General features: G+C 31.0%; 1 protein-coding gene across 1 annotated transcript in view; it reads left to right on the top strand.

The window, feature by feature from the left end:
- The first annotated feature begins 3,661 nt into the window (after window positions 1–3,661).
- The window catches only part of LOC124536009 (extracellular sulfatase SULF-1 homolog), a 102,425-nt gene continuing 87,801 nt past the window's right edge, over window positions 3,662–18,285 (top strand). The window contains exon 1 of the mRNA XM_047112379.1: window positions 3,662–3,940. The gene's annotated coding sequence lies outside the window, so the exon portion shown is untranslated. The remainder of the gene's footprint in view (window positions 3,941–18,285) is intronic.

Genomic DNA, 18,285 nt, shown 5'->3' with positions numbered 1-18,285 from the left:
TTTGGATTGGCAGTTAGAGCCGTATTTATAGTTAATGCTAGCGATATATTCGTCATGAAACGACTTCAATCTACGTTACTTGATCTAGCAATAAACTTACACTCCTTGTTCTGTTATTTAAATAATTAAAGTTTCAGTCTAAAATACCGAATGTATCGCTGTGACTTTAAATTGAGTCACTATTTGTTGATTGGTTTATTCAAATTGATTACAGATTAAACAAAGTTAATATTTCGTTTTAGTTTTAAATGGAGGAAAGGCAAAAAATATTTTTAAATAGCTGTAGAAACGTTTAAATACAAAAGTTGGTCAAATTCTAATGACAATGGTGTTTTAAATATGTGTTCAAATATCATAACATTTGGTTTTTTATTGTAAAGTATATATTAGACAATGAGATACGCTTCAATTAATGTATATACATAATATATTATTTTGCCAGAAACCATAGACTTTTTAAAAGTTCCAAAAGTATTTTTTATCAGTATTATAAGTAACTCGGTCTGTAAATAGAAATAATAAATGAAATTGGTAATGCTAGGCACAGGTTTCTTCTTAGAATTGGTAAAGTAAGGCTTATATTCTACCTCGCTGGCCAAGTGCTAGTTGAAGGCAAGATATATCTTCGGAGAGTCAGACATGCGTGTGTGTTATATGACAACTTTTTTGAATTCAACAGACTGGTAATGTATTCTAACCGAAACATTAAAATACTACAATGAAAATGACTTTTCGCGGCAAGACCAATTCAACGTAGTTAGGTACTACGTTACAAACTTTGTATATATTGTTTGTAACAATATATGTTGTTTAAACGTGCGGTATTTTTTTATTAAGTAATATTAAAAATTGTGAAATAAATATGGTGACACGTGAATTGTAATGAATAAATGTTTTCAAAGAAAAAAGTAGGCACCGCAGGTAAATCGGCGTTACCTTTTTAAGAAAACAATACTCTATGAGAAAAAAATACTCTACAAATTATATTTCCTCTGCAATTTTTATTTATATCAGATACACAACGAGAACTTTTTTTCGGTACCGATATTTCTGTTACATGACCAATCTTTGTAATATTATTATTACGTTTTCCGTTTGGAAACTATTTTATTTTTCAATAAGAAGAAAACGACTCCGTGGGTAGTCAAAAGTTGTATAAACCTAACCTAAATTAAACAGTAACCATTTTCTATTAAGTGTATTTTTATGACGTCAGTTGAGTGTACATAACAACTGACCACAGTTATGTTTACGAACGTGATTAAATCTTTTATCAAAGCATTACATCACTGTTGATCATCACAATGACTTAGGTGAGGAAGCCAAGTACACCTATTTTAGATAATTACAAAATAACATAATTCACGTGATCATTAGCGTGAGGATACTATAAATGCTAGTATATATTTCTAACCAGATGTAAAGACGGATAAATTTCGTATTACTTGTATTTTTGACAGAATGACGTAACTGTTTATGATTGGATGATTTAAATTGTTTTCTATTACAGTTTATCTGTCTCACTCTCTTAAAGTGATCTCAAATATACTTTTTTTCGCAGAATTTTGAGCATACGTTATTTTTAATAGGTCATGTTTACTTTGTTTACTAACAAGCGACCTTCCCGGCTCCTCATGGATGCAATACTGATACTAAATATACTATGGCATTTATATATTTACATCACATTAGAAACTTCTAATGATTAATATGATTTAACTTATAGACAAATTAGTTTCAATATTGTACTACTGTTTTCAAACAATTTAAAGCAAATAGTTATATATAGTAAAATATGTTAGCGAATAATTAGTTCAACTTTCTCTTCAGTTTACAAATGAATTATTAAATTTTAAAGTTAGTTGTAATTTATTTCGCTACAAACTATGAGTCGTAATTCTGTAATATGCCATTATATGTTTCCCGATAATTATTATCGATAAGGTACATCACGATGAAGTCATTATTCAAAGAATACTCGATTCTTTAAGATAAATATATATTTATATATGTAGCTTTATATATGTAATTTGGATAATGGCGGTCTCTATTAAAGACTTAATGGATGTAGGCATATCTTTGTTATGTTTTATTAATTTCCAAAGTGTTTAGTAATTGCCCTGATCATGGGAGACCTGGTTAATTTTTTGTCCAGTGAATCGGAATGGCGATTTAACAGAGAAATGCTGATGGCATTCTTGCCACCATTCCAAGCGATCATAATTTATTAAATATTTCAATTAAAATTACAGATCTTTGTTTCACGTATTAAATAATTTAAAAAAAAATTATTGCTATATTTAGTCTTGGCACTTATTGTCCGTCTGTCTATTGATAAGATAACTGTGGTACCTTATATATACCTATACATACCTTATATTTGAGAAAACGACATGGAACTCAGAAAAAAAGTCCATTCTCAATTTTAAAGTCGACGAAGTACTGAGTGCTTTCCTGTGTCCTGCCCCTTAAATCCTTCAAGTTTGTATTGGCGTAAAACTAGATATGGTACCAAAACCTAAAGACAATATATAAAAGCGTATTAGAAGTTTTGAGCTCATTTGTATCATGGTAAATATTGTGTAAAAAAATAATTTACCTAAATGACTGTTTTACGAACGATGTAGCAATTTCTATCTTTTGATATTAGTAAAATGTCTTTTATTTGTGTAAAAACAACTGTGCTAATAAATTAGAATATTACGTAACGTTTATAAATAGATATTATCTTTATTGAAGCCTTTTTAGTTTAATATAGATAATATAAAATGGTGTTTTTAATTATTGTGTCATAAATTTGCAAAATATTAGGCAATAATTTATAGCAAAACGTCACTTTTAATGTTAGCAATATTTTATAAGACAAGTCGGAGTAATTTATGAAAGTTTAAATAAGTATAAAGTTAGCTGTAAGTCGTGTGTCGACCGTCGACGTATTGAGGCTCGGAGCACGAATTTCACCGCTGATATTGCTACCTACAAAACAGTGAGGTTCGTTTGCACAAGCATATCGAACCTGCCTGGGATAATCTTTGGTAACACACAGTGAAAACTTGTCCTAACAGCGCAATAGGGTTTGTAAACACGCCGAGAAGTTTCTTTACTTTGCATCCATAAATATTGACGTAGGATGTTCACCGAGATAAACCATGGAAACAACGGGTAAATTGAATTGAATATGTGCTTTGTAACGACGAGTCGGTTTGTATCGGTGATTACAGGTGGGCCGCTAAAATGCACTGCTGTGTATTTGGTTCGTTATCAACGAAGCGTTAGTTTCTTGGCTCGTATCATGCCAGATCTATAGACCGCATCGCTCCCATAGCTGCAATTTCCGAGATGCTGAATGATAGATAATGTATCCAAATTACAGCTTGCGGCGTGCGAACGGTTCGTAGTTTGTACTTTGTAGTGTAACCGATGCGTGAGAGAACGTTTAAACGAAACTGGCTCAGTCAGCAACTACCCTGGATGTTAATGCGGGCTCGATAAACGAACAACCCGCGTACCTGTCTATGCATAAAGTGCTGTTTGGTGTGGTTCGTATTTCGCCGAAATGTTAGGATCCTTATTTTTTTAAACAGCAGGTGACCGGTTGCGCGAGCGGGATGGGTATCTTCTCGGCGAATAGTCGAATACGAAAGCTCGCGAGAGTCGGGAATTCAGATACAGTCTTGCGTCGGCACGGCCAGCGGCCGACCGTCTCGTGTGCTGCGTGCTCAGTCGACTCCGAGCTGTCTTAAACTTTACGAATACATCGACACTATGCATGCTATAATATGTCATAAACATATTTGCTGTTATTGAATTTTAGTAATTTCAGTTTTAATCGTGCTTCGCAGTACTTGTTTATTTTTAATAATTACGTGTCTCTTATTTTGTGAAAAATAACGTTATCAAGTGCACGCCAGTGGTAGATCCTGTTGCACCTTTGACATTGGTGAGTTTTAAACTAAAAGGAGGTTCATCTGGGTTATTTCTTAACATTACTTCGCTTTATAAGGTGTGACAAATCACTTCAGCTTATTATCTTTAATGAATAGATAAGATACGCTAGTTTAATTTTAAGGCGGCAAACATTGTGTAACTTAATTTTTAACATTGACTTTATATTTGAACAAAATATGTATTTTTATTTTTAATTAATATATTATTTGTTAACATAATAAAATTATCGTTAATTTATTATTCTACTTAAGGAATGTATCTATTTTGACAATTCAAGCGCTAAGTACCCACAAAATTTTAAACCGAAACGTTACATTAACATATTAGTTTATTATTATCAGTTAAACTCGAATCTTTATGCCAAAACATTAAGCTACTATATTCTTATAATGCAGTTTATACATCTGCTATTTATTTTATAAAGTTAAATTATATTTAAAAATATAAATCCTTCTTCTTTTAACGCTTGATTTTTACCAATAATGGATAAAAAAAACTTTTAAATTTATGATAACAGTTACCGGTGACATCCGAATTATAGTATATTTTAATAAATTATAATAGTGTATTGTTATATTTTACAATAAAATAATTAATTCATTTTATCAACTAAACCACTAGCTTCATTGTGATAATATTAACAAAAAGTAGTAGTAACAAGTATAGTTTTCGTAATTATACAAGACTAGTTCGCAGCCGCGTCTTCGCTTGCGTTTTAGGGGTTGGTTGTGTTGTGTTAAAAAAAAGTAGCCAAATATCAACAAATTCGGTTCAGCGGTTTAGTAGTCAAAGAGCGACAGATAGACAAATTGAGTTACTTTCACGTTTATAATATTAATATTTATAGACTATAAAGCTGCTACTAAATGCCTTCGTATATAACCGTAATAAAATCTAGATATACAGAAAAACAGACGAAAACTCATTAGTTACTCTTTACTACCATTTACATAAAAAATGTATTTATACTGGTTGAATATCAACAAAGTCACATTTACAACGAACTATGATCAAATCAATTTTTTTTTAATTGCAAATGCTTACTATAATATCTGATATTTTTTTATATTAATAACAATTAAAATCATATTAACAAACTAATTTATTATATATTCAATAAGCAATTAAGATATAAAAGTCTATATGAAAAGTAAAACGAATAATTTAAGGCATTCGTACCTATTTGTTCTTAAGAAGAAATTAACATTTCAATTACTTTCTTTTTAAAAAAAAACAAATTAACACGTGTCATGTCATGTCAATGTCATACAGCCAGGGATAAAACCTCCTTTTTCTCCAAGTTTCTTCGCGATTAATTCCTTCACCATCAAGCATGAGATGCATTTTTATGAAAAAATTAAGCACATGACACTCATTGTATCGGGCCTGGACTTATAATCACAGTCTTTGATTTAGGTGCACTTGTCTTGGTTGAAATAGGTAACATCAAAAATATATGTTTAACAAAATAATTACGATGTCATTCACTGACATATATTTGACAGAAAAGTGAAACAACACTTTTTACGAGATTTCGTGAAACAAATTTTATTGGGTCTGGGTTCATAATCTTAAAATGAATAAATTTAATAATATATGTGGAACTTAATAACATCCCCATGGTGCGTCTGGGTCGTGTAGAAAAATATTTTTCTGTGTACATGGGTAATGTCAGCTTAGTACCCATACGATAAAACAGCACAACACGTTGGTATTACAGATGCATAACTTCACGCCAACTTATGGACAGTACTGCCCCGTATAGCGGGCACTTTAATGTTCTATTGTGGTCGGTGACCTGGGACTTTCATTTAAATGAGGGTTCTCCTTTTAGTATCTCATTTAAAATGTGTTAACGTTCTAATAAGGAATAGTTAATTTATATCTATATTCCGTTAGCTACTTTCCTAATAGATATTTATACCTAGGTTGTGTATCCTATATCATTGGTAACTTACATTTTGTCAAGTTTCATTATTCAATTTAAGTTCATCAGAAAAATATCTAATATTACATCTGATGATTTAATTGGTTTATTAAGAACTGTAAACAGAAAAGAACAATAATGAGTGGAATCCTATTATACCATAGCTTAGATATAATATTAACCATTTATTGTAAACTAACTCTTGTCCGTGGATCCGCTCGCTATTTAGAGTTGACCATCAGGTTTTGTGCATAAAAAGTAGTCTATGTCCTTCTTTGGAGTTCAAGTATGCTCCACACCAAATTCCATTAAATTTGGTACAACAGTTCAGCCGTAAAAGAGCAACAGACAGAAAGACAGACGGAGTCACTTTCTCATTTTTTATATGATTACAGATTATTAATACACTTTTGGTGACATTTCATTAATCATTTTATTATCTTCCATGGCAACATAAACGAGTAAGTTTATTATTTGATAATAATAGTTAAATAAAAAAAAAGCCTTGATATTTTAACATGCACTATCCCATGTCGAATGGTATGGTAGGGTCAGACCGCCAAGTCCGACAAAGGGCACAATGGAGCCGATTGAATGACAATGGACTCCACGCTCCAGCGCCGCTCTGCTGCACCATGAAATAAAAACCGGTCAAGTTAATCCCGCAAAGGTTTTTTTTATTTGATAAATAGAACTGGCAAAGCAGAGATAGCCTTACGATATTAGTTTATATATTCCAGTTTACGCTGAAAGAGTATTATTATTGAAATATTCAAGTAATATTATGTTAAACCCTTTAAATTTTGGATATGATCGTTAATAAATTAGGCGTACATTTGTTCAGCATTATTTTTAAGTACTCAAAATTTATTTCGAAATTTAAAAATACAAATTTAATTTATTTTTAAACTTTTTTTTTTACCTAAGCAATCTGCGCGCTAGTTCGTCTAGCACCTACGCGTACTAATCAGCTACCGTAAATATAAATAGTTTTTTTTTGCTTTGTTACTATAATGACAGACTCTGTGGTTATAAATACATATATTTAAAGTTGTATGTATTAAGGTGTAATGTATTACTGATAGTTATAGCATATTTGAGTTATTTATTTGACAAAACAATAAATACATGTTGGTAACAAAAGCTACAAATATACTATTTTATGATTTGCATAAATGTTTATAGTTTGACACATTAAAACTTCCATATAAAATAAAACATTTAAAATTGTTAAAAAGTATATACATTGTACGCATAAATTACATTTTTTAATTATTAATATTGAGAATTTTGCTAAACATATACATTATACATACAGATCAAAATAAAATATATCTTCAGTAAAAACCATGACTGCGTGGAATGGTGGTAAGAATGTTTGCATAATTTCTCTGTTTATGTGCAGATCCGTTTCTCTATGCGTAATATTAACTATATCTTTAACAATAGTGGACGCAATTGAACGAAATGTACTTCAGAGTCCCAGTGTTTCAACTGACCAAAACCTAAATAGCGCACTACATTTCCTAAGTGATATAGAAAACAATATAAGATATTAATGGAATTTTCATATTAAAAAGTAATTTTTTTGACTAATTCTCATTTTGACTAATTTAATTGAAGTATTTACATACGCATTGTATGAACATTTTTATTTCAAAATAATCATGAGGCAGGTCTTCTGTGAATGACGAGTGTAGTAAAAGTTAATATTGATGACTTTGTTGACTAATTTTAAACATGGATAAGTCTCGACTGTAATGTCCATTAGTGTCCAAGTTTTTGTTTACTTACTATAACTAAAGTAGTTACAATTTGAACCCTTTTTCTCGTTGTACTTAAAGTGCGTTAAATCGTTCTATAATAAAGTATAGCAAATTTGACGTAATACTGTTCGCTAATTGCTTCAAATTATACCATCATTAATTGCTATAAAAATATAAGATACTTTGATTCGAGAGATAGGGAAAAGAGACTTAGTCAGCGAGTCAATACCTTGTCATTTAAAAATCCAAATGTGAAAAAAATAATATGAGTTTTTAACATTGATACGACGTGTGTTGGTGGTACTATTAATGGTTATAATAAACTAGCTATTGCTCGCGGCTTTGCTCGCGTGGAAATTGCTTATATTACCTGAAACCCTAACTTTCAAACCCTACTTCACTCCCTTAGGGATAGCATTTCCAAAATTCCTTCCCTAGTGGGTGTTTACTCATTAAAACAATCCTACTTACCAAATTTCAAGGCTCTAACTTTAATAGTTTACGCTCGGCGATGATGAAGCAGTCAGTCAGGACTTGTTATTTTATACATAAAGATTATGAACGTAAGCTAAGAACGTTTCATATTAAATACGTTTTCGCACGTGACATTTGCGAAGTAATCTGTGACTTCTCGGCACAGATAAAAGCAATAATGAAATAAAAATATGTATATGTATGTGTCGGCTGCATGGTAGTGTGTGTAATGTTTTTTAAATTGAATAATTAAAAAAATAAAAAATAAATTATTATTTATAAATATTCCTGTAATAAGCTGTAACTTAGTTAAATTATATAAACCTGCATATTATACTTTAAAAGAGCGACAAAGTTTTTATATTTTTATATAATTAGAACATAAAATATAATCACATAAATAGCTTATTAACAGCTACAAACCAGAAGGGAAAGATAACTCAACTGCTGGGTTTTTTTCGTCACTTATATTCTGTAAGCATCGATGGTAGGTACGTTTTGATTTAGAAAATCAATTCTCATAATTAATTATACTTGTAATTGTGTCTACAAGGTATTCGGCGTATGTAATTGGAGCGCTACCACAGTCCGCATGCGATTCTTTGCATAAATGCATGGTAAATTATATTGCATTTGTAATTATCAGCCGAATAATTAATTTCTAAACGTTTTTAAAATATCAGTACAAATTATTCACTATATAAAATATTGCTATTCTGGGATTGTCTTTTATAAGTCCCCATAAAGATTGTAATAAAATATATAAATAATAGAGTAAGAAAGAGAAGGGGAGAAGATCAATAAGTTAATGATTATGAGCTGCTAATCTTGCTAATTATTTCACATGACTATTATGTAGTAACATAAAACTGATTCCATATGCTTAGGTTATGTTTTACAATTTGACTGATTTGATAGGCTTGCTTCGCAAAATGTTTTTTTTTTTAATTTTTATCCTATATGTGATATTTTATTTTAATTATGTATAATCGCTATTAACTAAATGTTATACAAGATTAAATAAATCAAATGTAATACGTTTACATTTTAAATCTCATTACAATCAATTTTGTATAGCTCTAACGATTTAATAATATTTAAAAAATGAATTAAGTTGACCTTCGGCGCTGTAAAATATATTAATTTATGTTCATCTCGTCCTACTTTACGTTCATTCTAGATTGCCTGTCATGGCCTTTTAGGTTATTATGAACGATTGAATGTAATTTTGACTATAATTTATACTACATGTGCTATTGTAACTATTATTAAAAATACAATATATATTCATAACGAAAATCGAAAAAATTACTTAAATATTTTGTTATTACTGAATGAAATAAAGAGATATCTAATATTTTATACAGTATCCAACTATTGTGATAGTATAAAAGCATTCTGTTTTGCCGAGGGTTGCCAGTGTATATATTGAATGTAATATTTTTTCCATTAATATATTAAATGAAAATAGACGTAATAATTTAATATAGATAAGTAATAAGAAATTAATTTGTAGATAACCTTATTTCTCGTTTCAGTTTTGTTTCATTGGTCCTAATATTTTATTTAATATATATTTTTTTATATGTCCTCAATTTTTTTAATTTGCTTAATGTGATTACTGATTATTTATGTGAAGAAAGTATGAAGAAACGATTTGTTTTTAAAATTTTATTATTCTCTCACTTATAAAATTATATTGAATGTTTATATTCATAATAAATTCAGCGCTTATCAATAAAAGGTTTTAACAGATCTAACAGAAAAAAACAGATTTTCTAACTGTAGTTTCGATCCATGGATACCAGTCCTTAAAATTCTTTGTACCATTGTTGTTTACCGTAACATTCTTTACAGCTATTAAAAAAAATTAACATCAGCAATATTAAAAATTCGAAGTATTTTCCACGTAATGCCTAACATCAAAATCCTATTTGTACACAAGATAAGTCGTTCGCTAATAAAAATAAAATACTCGCAGCTCGGCCTCGAAGGCAATGCCATTGGCCGGGTCAACTTTTTGCTATTCCACATCCACGCAATTTGCAAGGAGTTGTAAAGTCAATATGAATAATTGAGTGCACATCGTTTACGTACTATAACTACGATGTTTATATTTTATTTTCCGAATGAGATCAACCGAAACTTAGTCCTAGAGAACTTACTTGACGAGCTTAGTTGTCGTTTTACATAGGCTTCTTCTCATCAGTTCTACATCCAGTCGGGTGCCGTGGTATTCTTCAGGTCATCATTCCATTTGATTGGTCGGTGAATGTATGTATGACCATTGTATGCTGAACCAACCATGTGTTTTAATCGTCAAAATAAATACTATTATTATTTATGACATAAATGTGATCCTATAATAATAACTTGTACGATTAATTCTCCTTTCGCTTTGTAATTAAACAAGCTATGTTTAGAAAGCCGGTGAAACATTTGCTCTGGTATTAAACATTAGTAAAGTTGGAAGGATCGGACAGGTCCGTGACATCGGAAATGCGCTAATAACGGTTAAACCAGAAGTTCCCTTGCTAATGATTGTAACATTAGTTTTCAACCCTTAACAGGACATCATTTATTTACCCGAACTAGTGTGGATTCATTAAATACTAGCTAGTTTCGTCAGGAGTTAGCCATAAAAAGTATATCCTCTCTAGGAATTCAAGCTTGCTTTGTTTGAATGATCAAATTCGGTTCAGTAGATATGAAACAGCAACACACAGACACACAGAGTTATTTTTGCATGTATAATGTTAGGGCAGAAGTAGCGTTAATATAGAACAGATAAGTGGTAGTTTTAGACAAGGTTATAATTTTAGTTCGACAAAAAAAACATCCAAAATTTAATATAATGAAATTGCTTACACTTTTAACGCGTATTTAAAATATGAAAAGTACCTACTTGTCTTGTTGTGGGTAAATATGAATATGTTCATATTTACCTATTTTTGCTATTTTTTTCTTGGTTTCTAGCAATGTAAACCACGCTACCAAAGTGGCAAAGTCGTGACGCATAAATAAATATTACCCGTCACGAGAATTATAACTGTCAACCGATTGAAAGTCAGGGCGAGTCAATAGTTTAATATGCTGTGTTAACCGTGGACAAAAACATTTACATTTCATTTGGTTTTTAATTAACGTTATATGTAACACAAGAAATAAAAAAAAAATATTATTATACATTTATGGTATATATTAGTGGTTATCACTATCACTATATATTACAAAACAAAGTACCCCGTCTGTCTGTTCGCGATAAACTCCAAAACCACTGAACAGATTTTCATGCGTTCACTAATAATCAGATGAATTAATAAAGATGGTTTAGGTATATATTTAAATAAAGTTTTTGTGTAAATAAGTTGAAATATAACGATAATCGTTAAACATGGATAAAAGCAACAAAAAAAGGAAAAAATATTTAATAAAATTATGTCCACCCGTGCGAAGCCGAGACGGGTCACTAGAAGTAAATAAAAACGAAAAGTTTTATAGCTGTGGCATATTATTAATAGTAAAAAAAAAATTTTATTAACAACTGATGAAGTAGACTTGCAAATAGGATCTTGATAATAATACCGTGATGAAGCAAGTTAAAGTAAAACTAGAATAATAATAAATGTAATATGCCATAAATACATAAGTAAGGCATATTAACTAGACAGTTTACTGCGCTCAATTACAAAAATGAAATATGCCATTCGACAGCTTACACATAGAATTGCATTCAAATGCGGTCGGCACGCTGACCTCTTTTATTTCATAAATGCGCAGAAATCCGAAAACCGTTTGTAGACGTGCAATCCCTGCCTTTAATATTATAAATAAGAAAGTGTGTTTGTTAGTTTGCGGGTTTCTTTCTGCGATCAGACTTTTATAAGTATTTTAGTAACTAAGTTGCTCGTATGTTTTTTTTTAAATTTTATCCGGGTAGGAATATGACTCCACTCCACCTGATGGTAAGTGGAAGTGGAGTCCAAACGTGAAGACGACTGGTACGGACAGCAAGAATGAGCTGCACTAGTCTGTCTGTCTGTCCGCAAGATGCCTCTTCACTCCTCGTTTGAAGGTACCCAGGTTATAAGAATAGAGGAACACGTGTGTTGGAAACGAGTTCCATTTTTTCCACGTTGTTCATTAAATACTTTAGACTAGGTTGTGATTTGTAGTTATCATTTCAGGAACGCTTTTTTTTAAGTTGCAAGCTCGTTTTTTATATTTAATGAATCGTTAACCGATTGATTTTGATCCGAGCCATTGTATATCACATACATATTATGTGTTTATGTCACATACATGCGATTTCATATTATTTAATAACGACGCTTTTGAGTACATCCTTGTTGACAATTCTAGCATCTATAAGATAAACGAATCACGTCTAATTATATATTTTTTTTTATTTTATAAAATGGTGACATGATTGTAAGTATTCATCACAGCACCGACAATTAGGTATTTTTACGTGAAGATATATTGATCATCCTTTCAACCAACTTGCCATATTTTCTGTAGTGGCTGGCCCTGGCACTGGCTGTTGGTCCTTCACAACAGTGCTCTGTAGCACAACAAAACTCAACATTGCTGTTTGTGGAGGGCGGTGGAAATAACCAGACGGTTTTGCATATATTCCTACCACCCAGTACGTATCTTAGTACACAATCCCCTTAAGTTTTTAAACTGACATGACGGGCGGAAGTTACCGGTAATGACATTAGTATACGGTTTATTTACATGATATGATCTTGTTTGATAACCAGCGATAAATTCGATGTGAAATCGTATGTCCGTTGATCCTAAAAAAACTTTGGTTTCCGGACGTAAATTGAAATGCCTCGACGTAAGTTCGATTAAAGGATTCGAATAAATTAAATGTTAGTTAAAAAAAGTTCAATTGATTAATCAAAGTGCTTTTTTTCAATCTTAGTTTTTCTTTCCGTAACGATTTTGTCGGATAAGTTTAGATCGGACTTTCAACCCGTCACGTGTTTTCACTACACGTTCACGGGCTTTCAGTTTAATTTGTATTTATCATAACTCCTAATGCAAATTTGGCAAATAAATAACTCGTTGCTGTTTGTCCGAACTTGAACCCGCGACCTTCAGTTAAGATAGGTCATCAATATTTGTCTATATTTGTCGAAATCTATTCAATTACCATTTTAATGTATATAAAATAAAATTCTTATTAAAACTCGTTGGAACTGGAATTTTTATTCGGCTAGACGATTTTATCAAACATTTTCCAGACCACGATAAAAAAATATGTTCGTCGGTAATCGATAAAAGAAGATTTCCACGTATTCCAATAAGTAACGCAATGATTGGTCAATATTAATACTGTCAAGAATTAGAAGGGAAGTGAGCACTAATATTATTAGCTTGAAAATGGCGAGTAATGACGCTGATTGGAGAGTGTTTACTTTGACGACGAGGTGTTAATCTATCGTTTCATTGCAACTTTAGAATAAACAAATAGCGTTAAAAGGTTTTAATTAAAATCTAAAAGACATAATTTAACTTATCACATATAAGCTAGCGACCTGCCCCGGCTACGCACGGCTATAATCCTGTACTAAATATACTTACTACAGAATTTGTTTCTTTACGACATCACATTAGAAAATTATAAATATCGTGTATGTATTATACAAATAAACCTTCCTCTTGAATAATAATCTATTGCAAAAAACGGCGTTAAAATTAGTTGCGTAATTTTAAGGATCTAATCAAACATAGGGACAGAAAGCGGTAAGCGACTTTGTTTTATACTATGTATTGATAATGATAGTATTCTGTAAATAAGGCTTTTGTTTATAGTGAAACAGTTCATTAATAAAATGTCTCGTGTATTCTTCAAGAGCTTAAATGTTTTTGCCTCTGTTTTGTGTCAAAACACTAAAGAGGTATAAAGGAGGTCGTTAAAGTCGCAGACCAGGTGTCGGCACTTATTAAGGGTCTTAGAAGAAAAAAAATAATTACTTATGTATTCATTCATCGATACTTATGGGAATTCTCTTTATGGAGATTCTTTACATTCAAATATTGAAGATTTGATTCGATTTTATATAATAATACAACTACGTATGCGAATAAAATATATTGTAACTGTACGCATGCATTTTAACCAATGATTGTAGATTCAAACCCAGGCAAGCACCATTGAATTTTTATGTGTTTAATTTATGTGTATAATTCATCTCGCGCTCGGCAAGAAAAACATCGCGAGGAAACCTGCACGTGTCAAATTTAATAGGTATTCAGGCACATGTGTATCTATTCCACCAATCTGCATTGGGACAGCATGGTGGAATATGTTCCAAATCATAAGGTTTGGAACATGGCTATGACCTATGGCCATAGCCCTGCAGTGGGTTATTTACAGTCTGTTGTTGTTTGAAACATATTTTTGAAGTTATTAATATAATTGAACAAAAAAATTTCACAACAAATTATTGCGAAAATGAAATAGAAGTGTAGGTATCCCTTTTGAAGTAAATTATAGAAAGTAAGATTTTATTTAAAACCAGGCATTTCAAATATGGTCAGGTACTGCCGAGTTTTTAACAGTAACTTGAAGGGGCTCTCGGCCTCTTTTTATGACGCCTTTGAGCGCCTGCGGCGATGCTTTACAAAAGAAACCAAAAGATGAATGAATGACTGGCGGGCTTTGTCTTCCATTCATTCGAAGCGGCGTTAACTAAAATGTGAGATATAGTGACAATTGACAATTATATCATTTAAGTGCGCCGAAAACAATGGCCGAGTGTTTGTAGGTGCGAGTCTCGAGAAACAGTGAATCGTATTTATGACTAAATGCTCAGATAACTCAGCGTATGGTGCCTTTCATAATTAATTCAGCTAATACTTTAACATTCCATAACTGAGCGAGCTTCAAACGTTTGTAAAATTGTGACAAACAAAAATGGTGTTTCATATTTATGTGTATTTTATTAAAAAAAATATTATTAAAAAGGCGATTACTCTTTTTGCCGTTTCATATCGTTCGAAGCTGCTTTCCGAAACGTTGGTAGAATTGATATTAGTAATGTTTACTTAAATAAAATGTATTGAATTTTTATTTAAATTTGGTCATTAATCTTTTAAGCAAGCTTTTGCTGCGTTAGTGTACCTAGCTAGTATTTTTAAATTTCATATTCTTAAATACGAGTGTAACTTTGAGGAACAATGATCGGATCTGAGAGTCGATCAAATTTCACGCTACATTAAGTTAAAATTTAGGCATATAGTTTTTATAGTTATTAATTTTATTTTATTAATAAGAGATAATATTTCCAGAGAGAGATATATATCATTTGTTGTTAACATTAATGATAAAATCAATTAACTGACATACAGTTAATTGATCGACGATTCTTTTCGATAGTCTGAATTACGAGAATGTATTTTTACATTTACTTTAATATTCTTCTAAGATGGTAATAATATTATTTTTGATTTCGAAGATACTTAAATCGCATTTGTATATATTTTTTATCTTTTTAAACTTATTACATTATCTTTGGACTCAGTAGTGTGACGGAATACAAATAAAGACTCTGTAAATATCGCTGAGTATTAAAAGGGTTGCTCAAAAAAATTGTAGGTAATAATAATATTTTATATTTATATAGTTAATAGCAATATTTTTGCATACAGCTTGACCTTTGACCTTCCATGAGTTGTCTGCAACGGCACACGAAAAGTATTTGGAACGTCAATCCGGTTAAAAACGTCATTCAATTAATCTATTTGGATAAAACAAAGTTGGATCTTTTAAATAGTCAAATTTTAAAATATTTTTAGCCTTTATTGCTAATACATAACTTTTTATAAAACGCATATATTTTTATGTTAATAATTTTATTATTCACGTCGGCATTTTAATTCAATTCTAAACGAGATCCCGATAAGAATGCAGGACTATGTGGACGCTTTATATTTTAGAAAAAATGTTGAGCTAAGAGCTACAAATCACATAGAGCAGGCATGCGCTTATATCTAACGTTTTTATAGACTAAGACAATGATCGCAGACAAATGTGTAAACAGTATTCCTCAACTGACGCTCTTTTTCCGATCGAATCATCTTATATGGGTTGTCCAGTAGATGCTTAGGTCTATGGAAGTGACGGATAAGGTGTGAGCGAGGGTGCGCATCCAAATAGGGCATCGAAATTCCTGTATAATGAATGCATTCCCAGTAATAAAGTTCTCGGCATAGATTTAAATGGAATGATGATAGTTATAAGGACGTGCTCAGCTAGATGATCGGATGACTGCTGGAGATGGGTATCTACACCATCTAATTAGGAAACTTGTACTTAACTCTTTTTAGAGTGCGTGAGTGTAATTTTGCTATTACATGTATAGTTCTATACGAGACATCTGCAACAATGCTGCTAACTAAACTAGAGGAATAAAATATTATTTTCAAATTGAACTTGCATTAAAAAAATGATTTATTGTTAGATTCATTTTTTTGCTGTTCACATATTAAAAACGATATCTTAACGATATATTATGCGAGGATGACGCGATCGTCTAATTCAATATCGATCCTGAATTTTGTCAATTAATAATTTATCGGATTTGACTGTTAAATCAAGTTTTATGCGTAATTTCATATAAAAGGAATTCTAAGCTGTTAAACTACTTACTATATGCTGTTTTAGGGTACCATAAAATTATATATATGTACTATACTTTGATTTTATTATACAATTGTACTGTCAGATAGAACTTCATATCACAGATTATAAATAGATTTTGTTTACGAACATTCTTTGTCATAATTTGATTTAAAAAAAAAACGAAACAGGTATTAAGTCAAAAAAATAAACGTTCATCAACTTACATTGATTTTTTTTAAATATTTTTCTACGCTTGACTCAGAACTAGTTTAAATAAAATATCCAGAATCTAATTTCGATAAATCTATCATGTGAGGACCTCGCTTAATGCTCCATATTGCATTTTATTACGAGATTTCTCTTAGATATAGTTTTTGCTACATTGAAATGTAATAAGAACAAAATAATGTTGTACGGAAATTACTTTGCATAAATCTAGGCGAAAGCAATCTGCGTATTTGTTGTGTGCTCGGATAAAATGTCTCTTTGCGAAATAGCAAAGTAATATCAAATATTGTGGCTGCAAATACAGACTTGAGCTGCGATAGCTTGTCGAATTTAACGAAATGTCTTAACCGAATATTGCGAGTTCAAATGCTCTGCGCATTTCTTTTGAAGGGTTTAATTCGCGTTTACAATTTATGTTGTAGGTGAAAATGTCAAAGAACGTAAAAATTCTACATATGTATTATAAAATTCTGATACATAGAATATCGTTATGGAGTAAAATCTCAAATCCTATTCCATATCAGAACAGAAAGCTTTTGCCCTCTTGTCAATCATTTAAGGATTTTACTTGTACTGTAAGTGTTACTGAATACATGTAAATGCAATATGAGTACATTTTCTGTAACGGGCACATTTCAGACGCAGTTATCTCTCAAATTTAATTTCCGAATATTCTTCCTCGACGGTTGCTTATATCATAAAATGGGGTACCAAGATTCTTGAGTCAGTCAGTTTCTAGTTTAGTTGTTGATAGTCAGTCACCACAACCGATGTTATAATATAGTAATAAAACTTCTTACGATCAATGAATATTTAATGAAATCAAACAACTTAACATTCATAAGCGATGAAAAAATATGTAAATGGTTAAACACGGCAACTTCGTGTAGTTTTAATGTAATTATTTAATCGTATCTTCATAAAAATAAAGCAAATTATACGGCACTGGTCGCGTGAGATCAAGAACGCACTTCCGTGTTGTATCGGTAGACTGACTCGAGCAGAACACAGCTCTCTTGTCAATTCAAGTGCGAACACTGTTCGAAATACAAAATAGCTAAACACAATAGATATGTAATAATTTCGATTAAAGAAAAAAAAAAAGAAAAACTCAGCCATAAAGCCAGCGCACAAACTTCTTCGTTCCACAAACTTTTTACGCAAACGTTACAAAAATGTTCGATATTCAAATTTTACTTTCAATTCACCGAAAGAGATTATTTAAAAGAAATTTACAGTCCGTCATTTTGAAACAACATAATGAATAGCGTGTGAAATTAATTATAGAATTGAAGAAAAACCTA

Source organism: Vanessa cardui, chromosome 2 (assembly GCF_905220365.1).
Source record: "Vanessa cardui chromosome 2, ilVanCard2.1, whole genome shotgun sequence".
Taxonomy (NCBI): Eukaryota; Metazoa; Arthropoda; class Insecta; order Lepidoptera; family Nymphalidae; genus Vanessa; species Vanessa cardui.
The sequence above is the reverse complement of the archived record's forward strand: the minus strand, read 5'-3'. Positions and strand labels throughout refer to the sequence as shown.